The sequence below is a fragment of the Megalobrama amblycephala genome, linkage group LG5 (assembly GCF_018812025.1).
Source record: "Megalobrama amblycephala isolate DHTTF-2021 linkage group LG5, ASM1881202v1, whole genome shotgun sequence".
In the NCBI taxonomy this organism is placed as follows: Eukaryota; Metazoa; Chordata; class Actinopteri; order Cypriniformes; family Xenocyprididae; genus Megalobrama; species Megalobrama amblycephala.
In genome coordinates, this window is record NC_063048.1 from 23,552,698 (window position 1) to 23,568,174 (window position 15,477).

The 15,477-nt window shown below is 36.2% G+C and overlaps 1 protein-coding gene across 1 annotated transcript in view; it reads left to right on the forward strand.

The window, feature by feature from the left end:
* The window catches only part of grid1a (glutamate receptor, ionotropic, delta 1a), a 342,488-nt gene that overhangs the window by 195,620 nt on the left and 131,391 nt on the right, over positions 1-15,477 (forward strand).

A 15,477-nucleotide genomic window follows, 5' to 3' on the forward strand; every position in this document is an offset into this window, starting at 1 on the left:
ATTTGGTCTGGTTCAGTCATTCAAGTCTGTTCATTTTGATTTGGTTTGTTTCGGTTCAGTATAATTTGGTTCAGTACAGATCAGTTCAGTGCAATTCAAGCTGGTGATTCAGCTCAGTTTAGTACAGATCAAGTAGATTCAGTTCAGTTCAGTTTTGGTAAATTTGGTTCAGTTCAGTTAAGGGGTGCGTTTCCCAAACGAATCATTAGCTAACTATGGTTACAAGTTCTGACGTTATCAGCATATAGTTCAATGAGTCGGTGTTTCCCAGAACCATAGTTCCAACTAACATTCGCAAACAGCATCACAAAGTTGTGTGTTTGGAACGTCAGCTCTCGACCTGTGGTTAGAAGTTTCTTGTTTGCATGACGTGGACTTAACAAATCCTTATCTTGAGCAAATTAAGCAAGCTGACATTCAGTACAATCTACTGTTTATCTTTATTTCAAATATATACAAATTTCATTTACATCTTTCAGTTTGTCAAGAGATTTAAAGTGCCATTTTTGAAGAGTGCACAGAGGGAGCATATGATTGAATCTGGAAATAAAGTAAAATAACAAAGGATAAAAAAAAAAAAATAGTCCTCAGATGTCATGTCAGTAATTTGTAGCAAATATCTGGCATTTATTTGATCTCAAATGGATTAATCAAAAGTTATTACTCCACCTGCATGACATCATTAACCAGTGTGGTTGAACGGCAAATTTGTGACAATATAGTCTCAGGAAATCGAAAAGGAAAGTTGAGTCAATTCAGTTCATTTTGATTTGGTTCAGTTCAGTTGTTCAGCTGGGGTGTTTTTTATTTGTGCATCCACATTTCCTTTCTTCACTTCCTTTCCTCACATCTTATCCCCATCCCCTTCATGATGGCTGAGTTTGGTCAGTTTCCGGGTCACAGGCTGGAGGACGTAGAAGCGAGGAAACGGGGAACCAACCATTTGAGTATTGAGAAGCACCCTCAGATTTGGTTCAGTTCATGTTGATTCGGTTTGTTTCTGTTTCAATGCAATTTAAGTCGAGTCAGTTCAGTTCAGTTTGATTTGGTTCAGTTCAGGTGCTCAGATTAGTTTGATTCAGTTCCAGTGCTTGAAGTGAAAAAAATAAAGTACCGGCACTTTTCTATTTTCACTTCAAGCACTGGAACTGAATCAAACTGATCTGAACAACTGAACTGAACCAAATCAAACTGACTTGAATCTCAAGCACTGTTCAGTTCAGTTCAGCTCAGTTCAATTTATTTCAGTTCGATTGAACACATTGTTCTTAAGCAGAACAGACACTTTTATGCATACCATGGTGTCGCTAGCGCCATGCTCTATCATACAGGGGCACTAAAAAAGAGTGGTTCAAAACTGTTCATGTTTAAGCTAATTACAAAACACAACTTTAATTCAAATCTGATGCTAGCTCACCACTAGTATTTCCACCGATCATTAAAACTCTCTGCATCCCTGGAGCAGCATGTGTAGGCGAGGACGGAGGCATTGACTCAGGGGTTTTTCATGACAGATCCTGTCTGAGGGTGTGACCTATAGGGCATACCCATCTCTTTAATGAAACAGCCTGGGCTCTGAGCGGGGTCTGAATCAGCATCAGTTCTGCTTCTAATTTTAGATGTTGCCCACCAAGTCAACAGTACTGCATTAGGATCACTGATAAGTGCAACAGCACAATAAAGAGACACCTGTCTGGAGGCCTGTAGAATGAAGCAGACCTCTCTCTCTCTTCTCTCTTATTTTCACAAATGAACAACAGAAACAAATGCGCAAATGCAGTATGCATCATGTTGCAACCCTCTCAATGAAACATCAGAGGAAGCTTAGAAATATATATATATATATATATATATATATTTTAAAAATACAGTATTTAGGGAAATTTTAATTACTTACTATAATTTTCTTTTTCATGCTCATTACTGAAAAGTTAGACTAAGGGCATTAGTAGTGTTGTCCCTCATTTCTCTAGGCATTTTATCCTTGTATAATTTATATTTAATGTAATGTTTTGCTTTTTAATTAATTAAATATAGTGTTAATCTGACATTTGATATCTAGCTTCAAATCAAATCTAGCTTGCTCCTGTTATATGATGATTGGCACAGTCCTTTTTAATGTACATTTAAATGCAGCCTGCATTTGTTTGTGACAATATCAGCATAATCAGTGGTGAGCGTGCATCCAAGAGAGATTATAGTAACGCATTAATGTCCCCAGCGCATCTGTCGAGGGAAACATATGAGCTAATTATACTCATCAGGTTTCCGCTCTTTAATAAGCCGTCCCTAAGTGCTGCTTACCGCCACGTTAATGGTCAGATTTGAGTTTTTTCACAGTAATAAAAGTACCTGACGCAAATCTGTGGGAGGTTTTCTAAAATTAAACTCCCCTAAGTGCGATAAGACGTGGACCTTTTGAAAGATTCCCATTAATGCAAATAAGAATCATCAACATACACATGCTTAAATATTCATGTACGGATCAAAGCACAAGGAATACTGATCATATTAGGTTACAGCTCTGAACAATTTGAATATTTTTGTCAGTGTCATTATATTAATAATAGCCAGAGGTTCTTCCAGACCTTCAGAAGTGTATATATATGTATATACACGCACACAAATATTTTTGTTCATTTTTGTTTATTTTCAAAGAAAATAATAATCCTGAGACTGAATTTTACTGAATTCTCCTTACACTACTTCTTTTGGATGATTAAATGACAATAGCTCCTTCTACCACTGTGTTATCAAAATAATCATTTGGTTTGTTTAAAAGGGATGGTACAGCTGAAAATGTGCACAGTATTGTTAAAATGTTCTTGCTCATATCTTAGCTGCAACCTGAAAACAGATGCATTAGCATGTTCTGCTAATGTTAAAAATGGCTCGTAATCCTTTCACAAATGAATGCGCAAACAGCCTTACACTAAAAAGCATATTACCCAGATGCTGTGTTCTGTAGCTTTAAGCCTCATTGCCCTCTAAGGAGAACAAACATGCTAAAATGCAGGGAGAGAGATTCATTAGTATCAAATGTGTGTACCTGCCGTTAGCCAAGCAAAGTCAAGCCAATGCTCACATCCTGCCAGACTTTAAATGCAGCCCACATGCTTCTGTGAGCAAACATTAAGCCCTGGTACTAATGGGCATCAGCCCAGCCATCGCTATTACAAAGTCCATTAAGGCCTTGGAGGGTGGAAATAAATAAACGCATCAAAACTTATTAATGTTTTATAAGTTACACTGAGGGTACAGTGAGTCCGATCTACGGGAAATTTAAAAAAAAACTCTTATGTCCCTATTTTGGCATGAACATTGGAGATTTAGTCACAGTATTAATTTGATGTACTAAATAGATCCAACCTTCTGTCATGTTTTTGTTATTCTGCTTGTAGCCTACAGCCTTTTCTGTAGTCCAGTAATAAATTAGTAAAATGATTAGAATTCAAATAAAGTATTTGACTGGTCATTTGATCTCAACATGTAAAAATAACACTGCTTTTAGGCTACCGATATGATTTGACTCTTCATCTCGTGAATATAAATGATTTGAAAGTTTTGTTTAAATGAGGAAAAAACTGAAAAATGATTTATGTTATGTTATTTCAGATTTTATCTGCCTCCGTAGAAGCTCTATTGAATGCAAATTAATGCGTCAAGATGTCTTGCAATTTATGAGAAAAACTGTTAGTATGACGCACAGAGAGACATACCTCAGCAGGGAGCTGTTTCTTAAACTCTGCTTAATAATCAGCCAATCAAGCAGACATGATAATGTTTTTCCCAAATCTGCTGGCTATGTCTTGTCAGCCAAGATACATTTTTTGACAAGAACCGAAGACAACATTTAGATGCCTTTCAGATGGCATCAGAATGCACAGAGATAATATATTAATCAAAGACTGTAAAATAATGATTCAAGATTAAGGGAAGTTTTTTGCCTAGCAAGATTAAAAACAGAGAGACAAAAGAAAAGAGGTCTTGTCCACACACAGAACAGAAGTAGCACATTATGTTCCTTAGTTTTTGGATCTGACGGAAAACTCAAAATGAATAATTTCAAGCTCAGCCTCCTGCTTCCTCCAGGCCTAAATGTCAGATGGTGTGTTTGTCCAGCAGAGTGAGGTTGTTTTTTGGGAATTTGAAGCCCATAACGTCAACAAGAATCAGTCTTATGCAATACTTATATTTGAGAGCCAGAGAAGGTGCACTCAAAAACAAACAAAAAAATTGCTGCTTGTTGAAATTAAATGTGCTGAAGCAATTTAAACGAATTGAAATAAACCCTAAACAACCCAAAACTATAAAACAAACCTTGATCAGTATATTTGTCCCCAGTAGAAATATCTAAATGTCATTAAAACTTTGCTTTTGTCACAAATTAATATGATTGTTAAATCCACTTAAATTTGTAAAATGAAAGTTAACAATCATGTTTTGTTAGGGCTACATGAATAATTTTTGTTGACATAACTAACAGGGCAGTGGGACTGCATTAGGACAGTACATTTTGAAATTAGGTGATATTTTATGTTTTTTTTTTTGTTTTTTTTTTAAAGAGAAAGACTTGTTATTTTTTAATGTTCAGTTGTGCTGTAGAGTTCTGCTATGTTTTTGAGTTTTTTGGTTACCATTGTGCTGAAGAGTGGTGCTTGTGCTTAGGGTGTGGGTGGTTATATGATGACTATGTCTGTTGCTTCACACAGTCTCACACAATGAGCAAAAACTGGTCATTGCCAGTACTGAGACCAGTCTCTTCTTGCTCATCCTACACATTGGATGTAATAATAAACAAAATTGTCTTTAGCATACAAGCATGCACTATTGCTAGTTAGTATGACCAAAGACTATAGATGTAGAAAGACGGTTCACTCCTATTACTTATGAATGGGATAAATTGCAACGTGCAATATGGCGGAATATGTCCCGCCTTCTAAGTAAAATGGCCAATCGCTGATTACATCACAGTCATTACATCACTGCAGCTGCCGTTAAAAGATCCAGTGCCCATAGAACATAGGACTGTACATGAGCATTGGCTGGTCTAGACTGAAAAATAAGCTTTTTTTAATGCTACTTGAGCATAAGAAACAACATTTATGGGGCAGTTCATCTCAGATTTTGTTGTTGATTTGAAATATGTTATTTAATTGTGAGTTCGGCAAGCAGTTTTTGACATTTCAGGATTCCTCCATTCAAATAGGTCTTGGATGCCTGAGTAAACTTTCCTTGAAAAGGACTTTGGTGTGACACATGAACTTTTTAAAAATGTATTAGGTTGGTTCATCAAAACATTTTTGTTTAAATGAACTTGTTTTATTCTTGTTGTAGCAGCCTAAACTATTTGTAAAAGTTTTCCTTAGTTCATTGAACAAACAACTTTTTGAATGTGGGGAACTTGTGTGTCCTGCTGCATTGCGGGACACTTTCAAGTAGAGTTTGTTTCCTAACCCTAAACAATCCATACCCAAAACTATATAAAACATTAATCATTAATAAGTATTTTTCCCCAGTAGAAATATTTAAATATCTCTGTTTTGCTAAAGATATTAAGACTTGTTTTGATCTTGATCTTGAGTTTATTTTTCGTACTCCATTGGCATTTTGTTTTTTCTTCTTCTTGTATAAAGTCTACATCTACGTGAGGGCTATGCCACAAGGGTAAGATAAACAAACTTAAAGTAATTCAAGAAAACGTGTCTTGATATTTTCCAGAGAGTAAATGTATCTTGTTTTAAGGATGTTTATAATGTTTTAGATGCCTTGAAATCAAGACAACATTAAGAAAAGCTTAGACATTTAAACTAAAGATATATAGACGCTTTCGGTGTGACTGCTGCAGTTTACGTGATGCTCTACGTCAGTATGTTGAACTCACTTGATATCCCACAGTCTTATCAGCGCTCTGGAGGCATGAAAGCAGATGGATTAGAATATGACATTTTTTTATTTAGGCTATCCTTTTAAATACTGGCATGCCTCCTGATTTATCTTGGGAGTTGCTCGGCAGGCGTTCATTACGGCGGGTTCAATTCCACAAGTCCAAGTAAATGATCTAGCAGGAATGAATCACTGATTATGGAAGATTTTTTGCAGCTAACTGCTGTTGCCATTTTTGCTGTAAACAAACCTCAGAGCAGTCTTTGAAAGATAACTTTTTATTTTTTGGTGATGTCAGTCTTTTAAAACAGTATGGGATCCTATTCATTCTTGCAAAAATGTCTCACTGATGACAGGCTGCAGTTAGAGGGTTTGAGAGAGCAACGTCTGTTTAAAAATAAAAAAAAGCACCATAAAAGTAGTTCATATGACTAGTGCTCTGTATTCTTAGGCTGCTTAAGCCATATGCTTGCTTTGCATGAGGAAAATACTTTAAAAAAATATTCATAATTTAGTGAAAACATACCATCTGCTGTAGCTTTTGATGAACATCACAACATCATCAAATGTCATTGGTTCGCATGTGTCTCATCACAAATGTCATTTTCAGTGAATTACAAATTAAATTAGTTTTAAAAAGTTAACGTATGCCTTTAGAAAACTTGGAGTATAGTGAACACCTTTAATGGTGTTGTTTTGTTGACCTTACGAACTGTTGATTTGTAGTTCTGTGGTAAAAAATGCAGGTGAGTAAACAATGACAGAACTGTATAGAATAGGTTCTGGGGTACTGTCCCTTTAAGACAGGTACAACAATGATTTAAAGGGATATGAATTGTCCATCAAACACTCTCTGTGACATTTGACTACCTCTCTTTCTACTATAGACTGGATCCTTTGAAAGTTAATGTCAGACCAAAGATGAGAGAGAGTGAGAGGAGAGAAGATATACTTGATGAGAGGGAGCGAGAGAAAGAAAGAGTGACACCTGTGCTCTGTTTTCAATATTCCATGCATTTAAAAGAGAGTAAGAATCCTCTCCAGATCTCAAGAGCAAACGTCATCACATCAGCCTTCAGACTTAAATGTCACATGAATTCAAACTGAAGTCACATTTTGGGCGCTTTGTGGAACATATGGCCCTGAAGATACTACAGATTGAAATTTCGACAACCATCTGCTATGTCATTTTTGACCCCGTCTTTCTTTCTCTCTCTTCATCAGGTCATTCGTCACCAAAGCTTATATCTGATGTTTCTTTTTTTTTGTCTTCAGCATTTCTACATTATTATGTTTGTATAAGCTCAGTAAACACAATCTTTTCTGTAATCCACATGCCCATCTATATGTAAGTGACCCGAGTGTTTGTGTGAGTCTAAACTGAAGTCCCCCAAGACAACGTTTATTGATGCTTTTAGTAATGTCACAGTCTTCAGACATTGATTTCAGAGATGACAGTGCTTATCTGTTCTCCAGTGCTACTGTTTACTGAAGCCTTTAGTGACTTTAAAATCAAACACAACTGGATTTATCTTTTCACTCTTTTATTCTATCCATCTACAGTCAGACCGAGATATATTTATTGATCATTCAAACCTTTTTTTCTGTACCTTTCATCCACAGACCTTGTTTGTGTTCGCGTCTGCATCATTTCTGTCTTCGTTATTTCTTCTTTGAAGACTGTTTTTTTTCCTTTTCTTAATCTCTGCTTTCTCTTTTCTCTTATATATTGTGCCTGTCTTTTGACTTTATTAAACAAGTCTCATTGAATCAGCATTGTGATGATGAAACTTTAGCGTTTTAAGCAGAAATGCACCACAGAATCTTTCATTTTTTATTTTTACTACCCAAAACCGTGCAAAAATTAGCAGCACAATCAGGATTGTCCCCTAAGGTCTTTTCAATAACGTTCCTCTCTAGGACGCCAAGTGACCAGTCACCCACACTCTAAAGCAGAAAGTGTGTGCTAGCTTCTTCACCACAGTTACCGCTGAGAGAACAGAAGCCAGCCGTGGGAAGTCTTTGATCAGCTGAGCTTTAAAGATCTTGGGTGCCAAGAAGATCCTAAAATTAACTAACTGGGTTTGTGTTTGTATTTACTTACATGGTGCTTCAATAACATCATTTTCTCTATAGTGTAAGGGCTATAGAGACCAAAGAAGTTGTCAAGCATGGTTAAATTATACTTGTTTAGCAACACTTTTGTTGAAGGTCAACGAACATATGGGTAAAAAGGACAATTCTAACATGGTGGATATAATGACAGTCCATCTTACATCAACAGTGCATGAGTGGCACTTAGCAATCAAACTTCAGAGACAATTTTTAAACAAATGGTTGATAAAGTCACATGATTTTCTGAAGGAAGTGAAAGGGTGTTGGAATATGGGACATTTTTGGAATCTGGATTTGGATTTAACATGGAACAGTGTTAAGTCCCTGGAGAGAGCTTTCACAGAAAAGCGTTTTAAAGCACTGGTCTGTCACAGCATAGGCTTCTTTTACCAGATGAGAATTTAGCATTCCAGCTATGCTAGACTAACTATGCTAATTAGCAAAATATTTCGGCCACAGTGTGGTGATTTATACATAAATATAATCACACAAACTCAAAACAAACTCAAGTGTAGACAGACATCTTCTGTAGACCTGGCCTCACCATTCACTGCTGCTGTGAAAGTCAATATGAATTCAAAATTCGTTCTATTCGCTTTATTTGTTTGTTTGTCTTTTTCAACATTTTGTTTCACTGAGGAATACATCACATTATGGAAGTGGAACAGGTTGTAAACGCTATTTCATGTTGACTTTGAAATTAGATTATTTGATTTGATGGCCTGCCACAATGCAGAAATGTCTAAAAAAGCTGTATGATAAAGGTCAAAAGCTTGGATGGGTATCATCTCATAAGTTTGGTCAGTTGATTCGGATCTACATAAGGTCATTTCACATAATAGAAATCAACATGACTTGTCACAAGCATATTTTGTGTTTTGCCTGCATGCACTGCATGCAACTAACTTAATAACATTGGCCAAAGTGCCTCACCAGAAGAGCCCTTCCTGCATTTCTTTGCCTGGTCCACCAGCATTAACCAACCTGGACCAGCATAAAAATATCTGATGTATCATAATCTGATACGCCATAAAACCATAGTGGCTGTGGAATGATGTTTTTGTAATTCTGCAGTTTTTACAAGGACAGACAATTTTGTTTAGCCGCCTATGAAACGCTGTTGTACTTCTTCTGGGACACACTAGCTTCTGTACCATCATTGATTTCTAGAGATCAGAAATCAAGTGGAAGAGATTAGGTTTCTGTCCTGTTATTTCCACTGTAAAGTGTACTGGGACAGAGGAGTCTCATGGATTAAGAATCGCGCTTAAGTGTCTCATCCCATTTTTCAGGTTCTCCTCCCAGAACAGTACTTTGAGATCTGAAGTATTGAAGTATTTTGTTGTTGTTGTTATTTATATATTGAAGTAAAAGAAGTAAACTCTAAAAATAAACTTTTAAAGTGTAATTGGTTTCAAGAGGCATGTTTTTCATTATTTGAAGCTCAATCCAGGCTGTACTGCATTTCTGTTTACTGGAAATGAAAAGAGACATCTGACAAGGTAAAATGTCAATAACTCATTTTAATGTAAAATTTCTGAGACAAGAGCCTCATATTTTCAAGGCTGCTTCTCGGCCTGTTGTAATTCAGAGCATCAAACCTGAAATAGCTTTTCTGAACATAATTGCAGGTGCTACACATTATGTATTAATGAAGGACACAGGACAGGGCGGGACAATATGAATAACTCACTCTGACAAAGTCAGGAAGGACTTAGTGCCGGGCTGTCTGCTCGACGGAGGCTCTCTTTTCATCCTGTATCTCCCTGTTGGCTCTGGGTTTTAGTATGAAGAGGAGAAGAGGAGTGGTGAGAAAGATGTGTGGGGTGTGGATGATGGAGAATAATGCAGTGAATTAGCTCTTCCTTTCTCTGTCTGTATCCTCCCCACTTGCACCTTCTTTTCATCCTTATCCTTTATTGTACAGAATCGAGTTTTGTTTCCATTCATCCATTGAAGTAAATGGGACTTCAGGTCAAAACCTGTGGAAAATCGCAGCCAACTTACAAGGGGGGAAAAACAGAAATATAATAATATGAAATGTATTATATATTATATATTATAAATATAATAATAATAATAATGATAATAATTCATATGGAGCTAAATGTTTGACATTCTTGATGATTACAATAAAATAAAGTCAGGTTCTTCCAGCAAAATAGTATATCATATCTTCTACAGTATATAGTATCTTTGAGCATAGGAAGCAAACCAAATGTGTACACTGCATTCCAAATTATTATGCAAGAGACAAATCAGTAAGATTTCTGTACAATAAACATTCAGATTTTAGTTTTTATAAGAAAATGTTTGTTCGTTTATTTATCCATGTCTTTTTAGTTATCTGGTATCAATCTCAGACAAAATAATTTGCCAGGTCTGTGGAAACACTACTTAGAGGTTGTTCCACATTATTAAGCAAGTCACAGTTCTCATGCAATATGGGGAGGAAGAAAGATCTTTTTGAAGATGAAAAGCATGAAATGGTGCAATGTCGTGCAAAAGGCATGAAAACAACTAATATTTTGTGAAAACTGAATGGAGATTATCAAATTATCATAAGATTTGTGAGTGATTTAGAGCACAGCAGAACTTGGTAAAGATAAAGGCTTATTGAGGAAAGTTCCTGTCAAAAAAATTAATTGTATTATAAGGGCAGCTATAAGAAAAAAAAGCCAGTGTTGAGCAGCAAACAGGTATTTGAAGCTGCTGGTGCCTCTGGAGTCTCAAGAAGCTCTCCATGCTGGCTGGCAGTTGTGCGTAAAGATGCATTTCAGCCACTCCAAACCAAAACTCACAAAGAGAAACATTTACCGTGGGTTTAGAAATACATGAAGACTCATTTTTAAATAGTTTCATTCACTGTCTAATGCCGTACTACAATGGATGGTCTAAATGGATGGATTTCTGGATGGTTGGTGAATGGCCACCACGTTCCAACAAGACTGCGACGTCAGCAAGGAGCTGGTGGGTGATGATTTGGGCTGGAATACTGGGAAGTGAGATGGAGGGTATTAAAATGACTTTTGCAAGATATGTGGAGTTCATAACTGGCCATTTTCAGCTATGGTATAAAAAGGAGGATAGTGCATAGTGCAATGCATTATTGTACAATGCACTATCCCATGCTGCAAAAAAACACCACAGCAATAAAACTGTTTGAAAATGTATTTCTACACCCACTGTAAATGTTTCTTTTTGTTAGGTTTGGTTAGTGGTGTCTAAAATGCATCTTTATGCACAACTGCCAGCCTGCATGGTGAGGTTCTCAAGACTCCAGAGACACCAGCAGCTTCAAATACCTGTTTGCTGCTCAACACTGGCTTTTTTATAGCTGCCCTTTTAATACAATAATTTTTTTTGATAGGAACTTTCATTAATAAGCCTTTATCTGACCGAGTTCTGCTGTGCTCTAAATCACTTACAAATCTTATGATAATTTGATAATCTCCATTCAGTTTCACACAATATTAGTTGTTTTCATGCCTTTTGTACAACATTGCACCATTTCATGCTTTTCATCTTCAGAAAGATCTTTCTTCCTCCCCATATTGCATGAGAACTGTGACTTGCTTAATAATTCACTCGATTTGTTCAAAAATCAAATGAAAGAATCATTCAGTGGTGTTTCCACCACTAATGTGTGTTGATTAGTGTTGCAGCATTTCTGGCATAGCTTTGTTTGGAACTATTTATGCTAGCTGAGCCAAAACAAAAATAACTGTCAATATTGTGTCTACAATAAAATGTAAGTTACTATATATTTGCTTATGTTTTACTTACTTTTCCATTGTTTTTCTATGTAAAAATGTGCAAGACGGACATGTTTCGCCCTCCTCTCTCTTTTTTTGCAGTCTCGTACATGATGAGGCAATCTAAAAATGTTCCGCTGAAGTTACAAGAAGTCCAACTTAAACGTGTCTCAAGCCCTTGCGTCTTGCTTGTTTTAAACACTAAAACCCGTTTACCCAGGACTGTGTTTTATAATTAGCATTTTAGGACAAAAATGCTAATTATAGGCTTTTGCATTATGTACAGATGGAGGATAATTTTCCTTCTGATACAGTACAGGGCACTGAATGACTTTGATGATGCCAATTCCAACAGGATTATAGGATTTTGTAGGGGTTGATGTTTGTGGTCTGGTAATCTTTTAAGCTTATCCAGTGGACATGCCACCTTACACACATACTGTTCATACACACACTCCCACACATGCTGAATACACACACACACTGTGCTATCTGTCTCTTACAAATTCAGTCTCGAAGTCTTGAAGCTCCAACCATAGACTGTGTGCAAAGGCCACAGTTTCCTTATCAAACCACAAACAGCACCATGCTGGGTGGAAACCCATCCACAACACCTTCGGCGTCTGTTTCCCTGCTCACAAAGACCAATGAAAACATCTGTCCGTTAGTGTGAAATCATCCTGGCAGCACGACTTATGTAATTTCTGGTAAGAGAATCACCCATCAACCTTCTCTATTGCCGTATCGTAAACGTTACGACACAGAGGCATTTCAAATCAATGACACGGAGACTCTGGAGGTGTGCTGTGAGCTGTGGATTAATTAATTTAATTTGACCATGTGTTAATATATTCCTGCGTTCTGATATTTTCCTTAAGATATATATATATATATATATATATATATATAATTTTTTTTTTTTATCCTATTTGGTGATAAAAGTCTCTAATCTGCATGACAAATAAATTTTTAAATGCATTATATCAACGATGTAGAGACGCACAAGATTCAAATCCTAAAATCAGGGATTACAAAGAATGGTGCCGTTCACCCTGTACGTAAACCATGACTCTATAATTGAGTATTAGTCTATAATATACCATAATCTGCATAAGAAGCTATGTGTGGATTTAGAGAGAGAATAAAAGGCAGCGTTATTATTACACTAAATTCTAATCAAATTCTGCTCAAACTGTAGTGATGCGTGTTTGTGTTGCTCTATCTCCCTTCTCTGAGAAGGAGCTGCTGAATGTTGATAGGGAGCCTGAATCTTCTATCATCATTTACTCTCCCTTATGTTGTTCCAAATCTGTATGACTTCTCTTTCTTCTGTGGAATACAAAATGAGATATATTGCAAATATTGACTTTTATTGTATGGATTAAAAACATTCTTCAAGATCTTTTCTTTTATGTTCCACAGAAGAAAGAAAGTCATACAGGTTTGGAACGACATGAGGGTGAGTAAATGATGACAGACGTTTCATTTTTAGGCAAACTATCCCTTTGTTTTGCGGTTGTCACCGCCGTGATGTGTAAGAATGTATAAATGTAGAATTCATGGACCAGCGAACAGCGCCTGTCAGTGCGAATTTCCACATCAGATGGTTTAATGACCATTCTCACATGACTTATTGGTTTCCCGTGGCGTGTTTTGCTGTGCCCTGCAGGTTGTGGATGTTTCTCTTGCTCTGAAGTTTGGGGATGGCATTTGGTTGATTGATAGAGTTGCCACTGTTTCTGTATTGTCTATCAGCTCTATCTTGACAGCATTACATAGGAGGCAGAAGTTTTCTTTTCCTCTAAACAGACCTTTTTCTTATTCTTTCTAACCCTATCAGTCTTTGCATCTTTTCTCTCTGGATTTATCCAAGGAAATGTAGTTCTCTGATGTGAATCAGCAAACGGTTTTATCTATCAGGCTTTTCACAGCTATATTTCTCCATAGCTCTATTATACACAGATACATTTTAAAGATTAAAAAAATTACACTATTTGCATAGTTATGGAGAGATAAGAAGCTCATAACGCATGAACAGACACATTTATCGGTAAGATCTGACTCATATTACTTTTTCAAAGACATTTTTTTCCATGTCAACTTAGATAAATGTTGTGTTTAAAGTACAGTATGTGTCGTGTTCAGGTCTTAAACTAAACAAAGTGCATGTAATATTAACAAAGTCCTTTTAAGACAAGTCATTTCACTCGGCGTTCATCTTTGAAACAACTCTCGGACATTCAAGTGCAGCTCCTATCTCTTTGAATGGGGAAATATCAAATTCTCCAAAATTGTTTGCCAAGCTTTCAATTAAATTTCATATTTGTAATCACCAATGAAATCTGACAACAACTGTCTCATAATTTTTTTTTCTAAATGCTCGAATCATGACAAAAAACTGTATTTTTCAGGCTGGATCAAGCTAATACGCATGCGCAGACCTAAATGTGCGTCTCTTATGTCTCATTTCGGAGGCGCACGTCTGACTGTTTCTATAGGAACCGGAGCTTCTAACGGCCGCTGCAGTGACGCGATGACTTTACCAATCGGTGATTCGCTCATATTTAGAAGGCGGGACTTATTCCGCCATATTGCGCGTTGCAGTTTCTCCCATTCAAAACAATACGAGTGACACGTCTTGTGTTATTCTATAGTCTTTGATATTAACTGGTTTACGGTTCTGGTAATTTTCTACTATAAATAAAGATTTTCATAACTTGCATAACAAGTGTATTTTCTGTACCATTTTAAACCACATGGAGCTTCTGTTTGTTGGAGTTTTTCAGTTGTTCATAGCAGTTATTATTTCTAATGGCTTATTTTTTATCTTAAGGAACGTTTGGGAGAAATTTAATGTTGAAAAACACAATTTTGGTTTATGTTCAGCAGCCTATATGTAAAGCCTATTATGGAACTGTAAGTGATTTAGGGTATTTTGTATTCAGTTAAGGTGGATTCATTCAGTGGAATAACAATGTAAATTGTGTTTGTTCAAATGTTTACAGAGTATTTTCTCTGTTAGCTTTGTGCAAAATTATTTGCTCAGCTTCTTAGAAAAAAAAGTAATTAGTTTCTTTCCTGAAAAAAAAAAAAAAAAAAAAAAAAAATCATTGCGTTTCCTCTAATTTTCATTGGGATTTGTAATTCATTGATCTACCTACGTCTTTAAAGAACTGTTCTTTAAAACCTTTGCTATCAGCCAATCTGAATCCAGGCTTTGCTTTAATGAAACTAGCACACAGCCTCTCTGGGGACACGTAGACAAACAGTTATTGTGTGGAAGTTACAGAAACTACCGGGTTTTATTTCTCACTTGGAGAATAATTCCACCTCCATTAGCTGCTCTCTGTACAGTGGGCTCTGTGCATTTTGAGTGCTTTTTTGGCTTTATTAATAATTGATTTTCCAACTCCTGCAGTTGTAAAACTTTCTGTGCTGTCACTAGACAAAATTAATTTACAGTCTCCCGTTTTGGAATCTATGATAAAATATGTATTAAAATAAATATGCAAATAAATATGGCAAAGTACTCTAACTACTTTTGATTTGTGTAAATATTAGAAAATAACAGGAAATAATCTGTGAAAAATAATCTAAAATGAAGAATGAATTCAAATGTTCTGTGACATATTTTAAACCTCTTTCTCAAGATGCATTTGTGCATAAATGTTATGATTTTGTGCTGTAGTCACATACAATTGGGGAAACAGTGCTCTAGTGT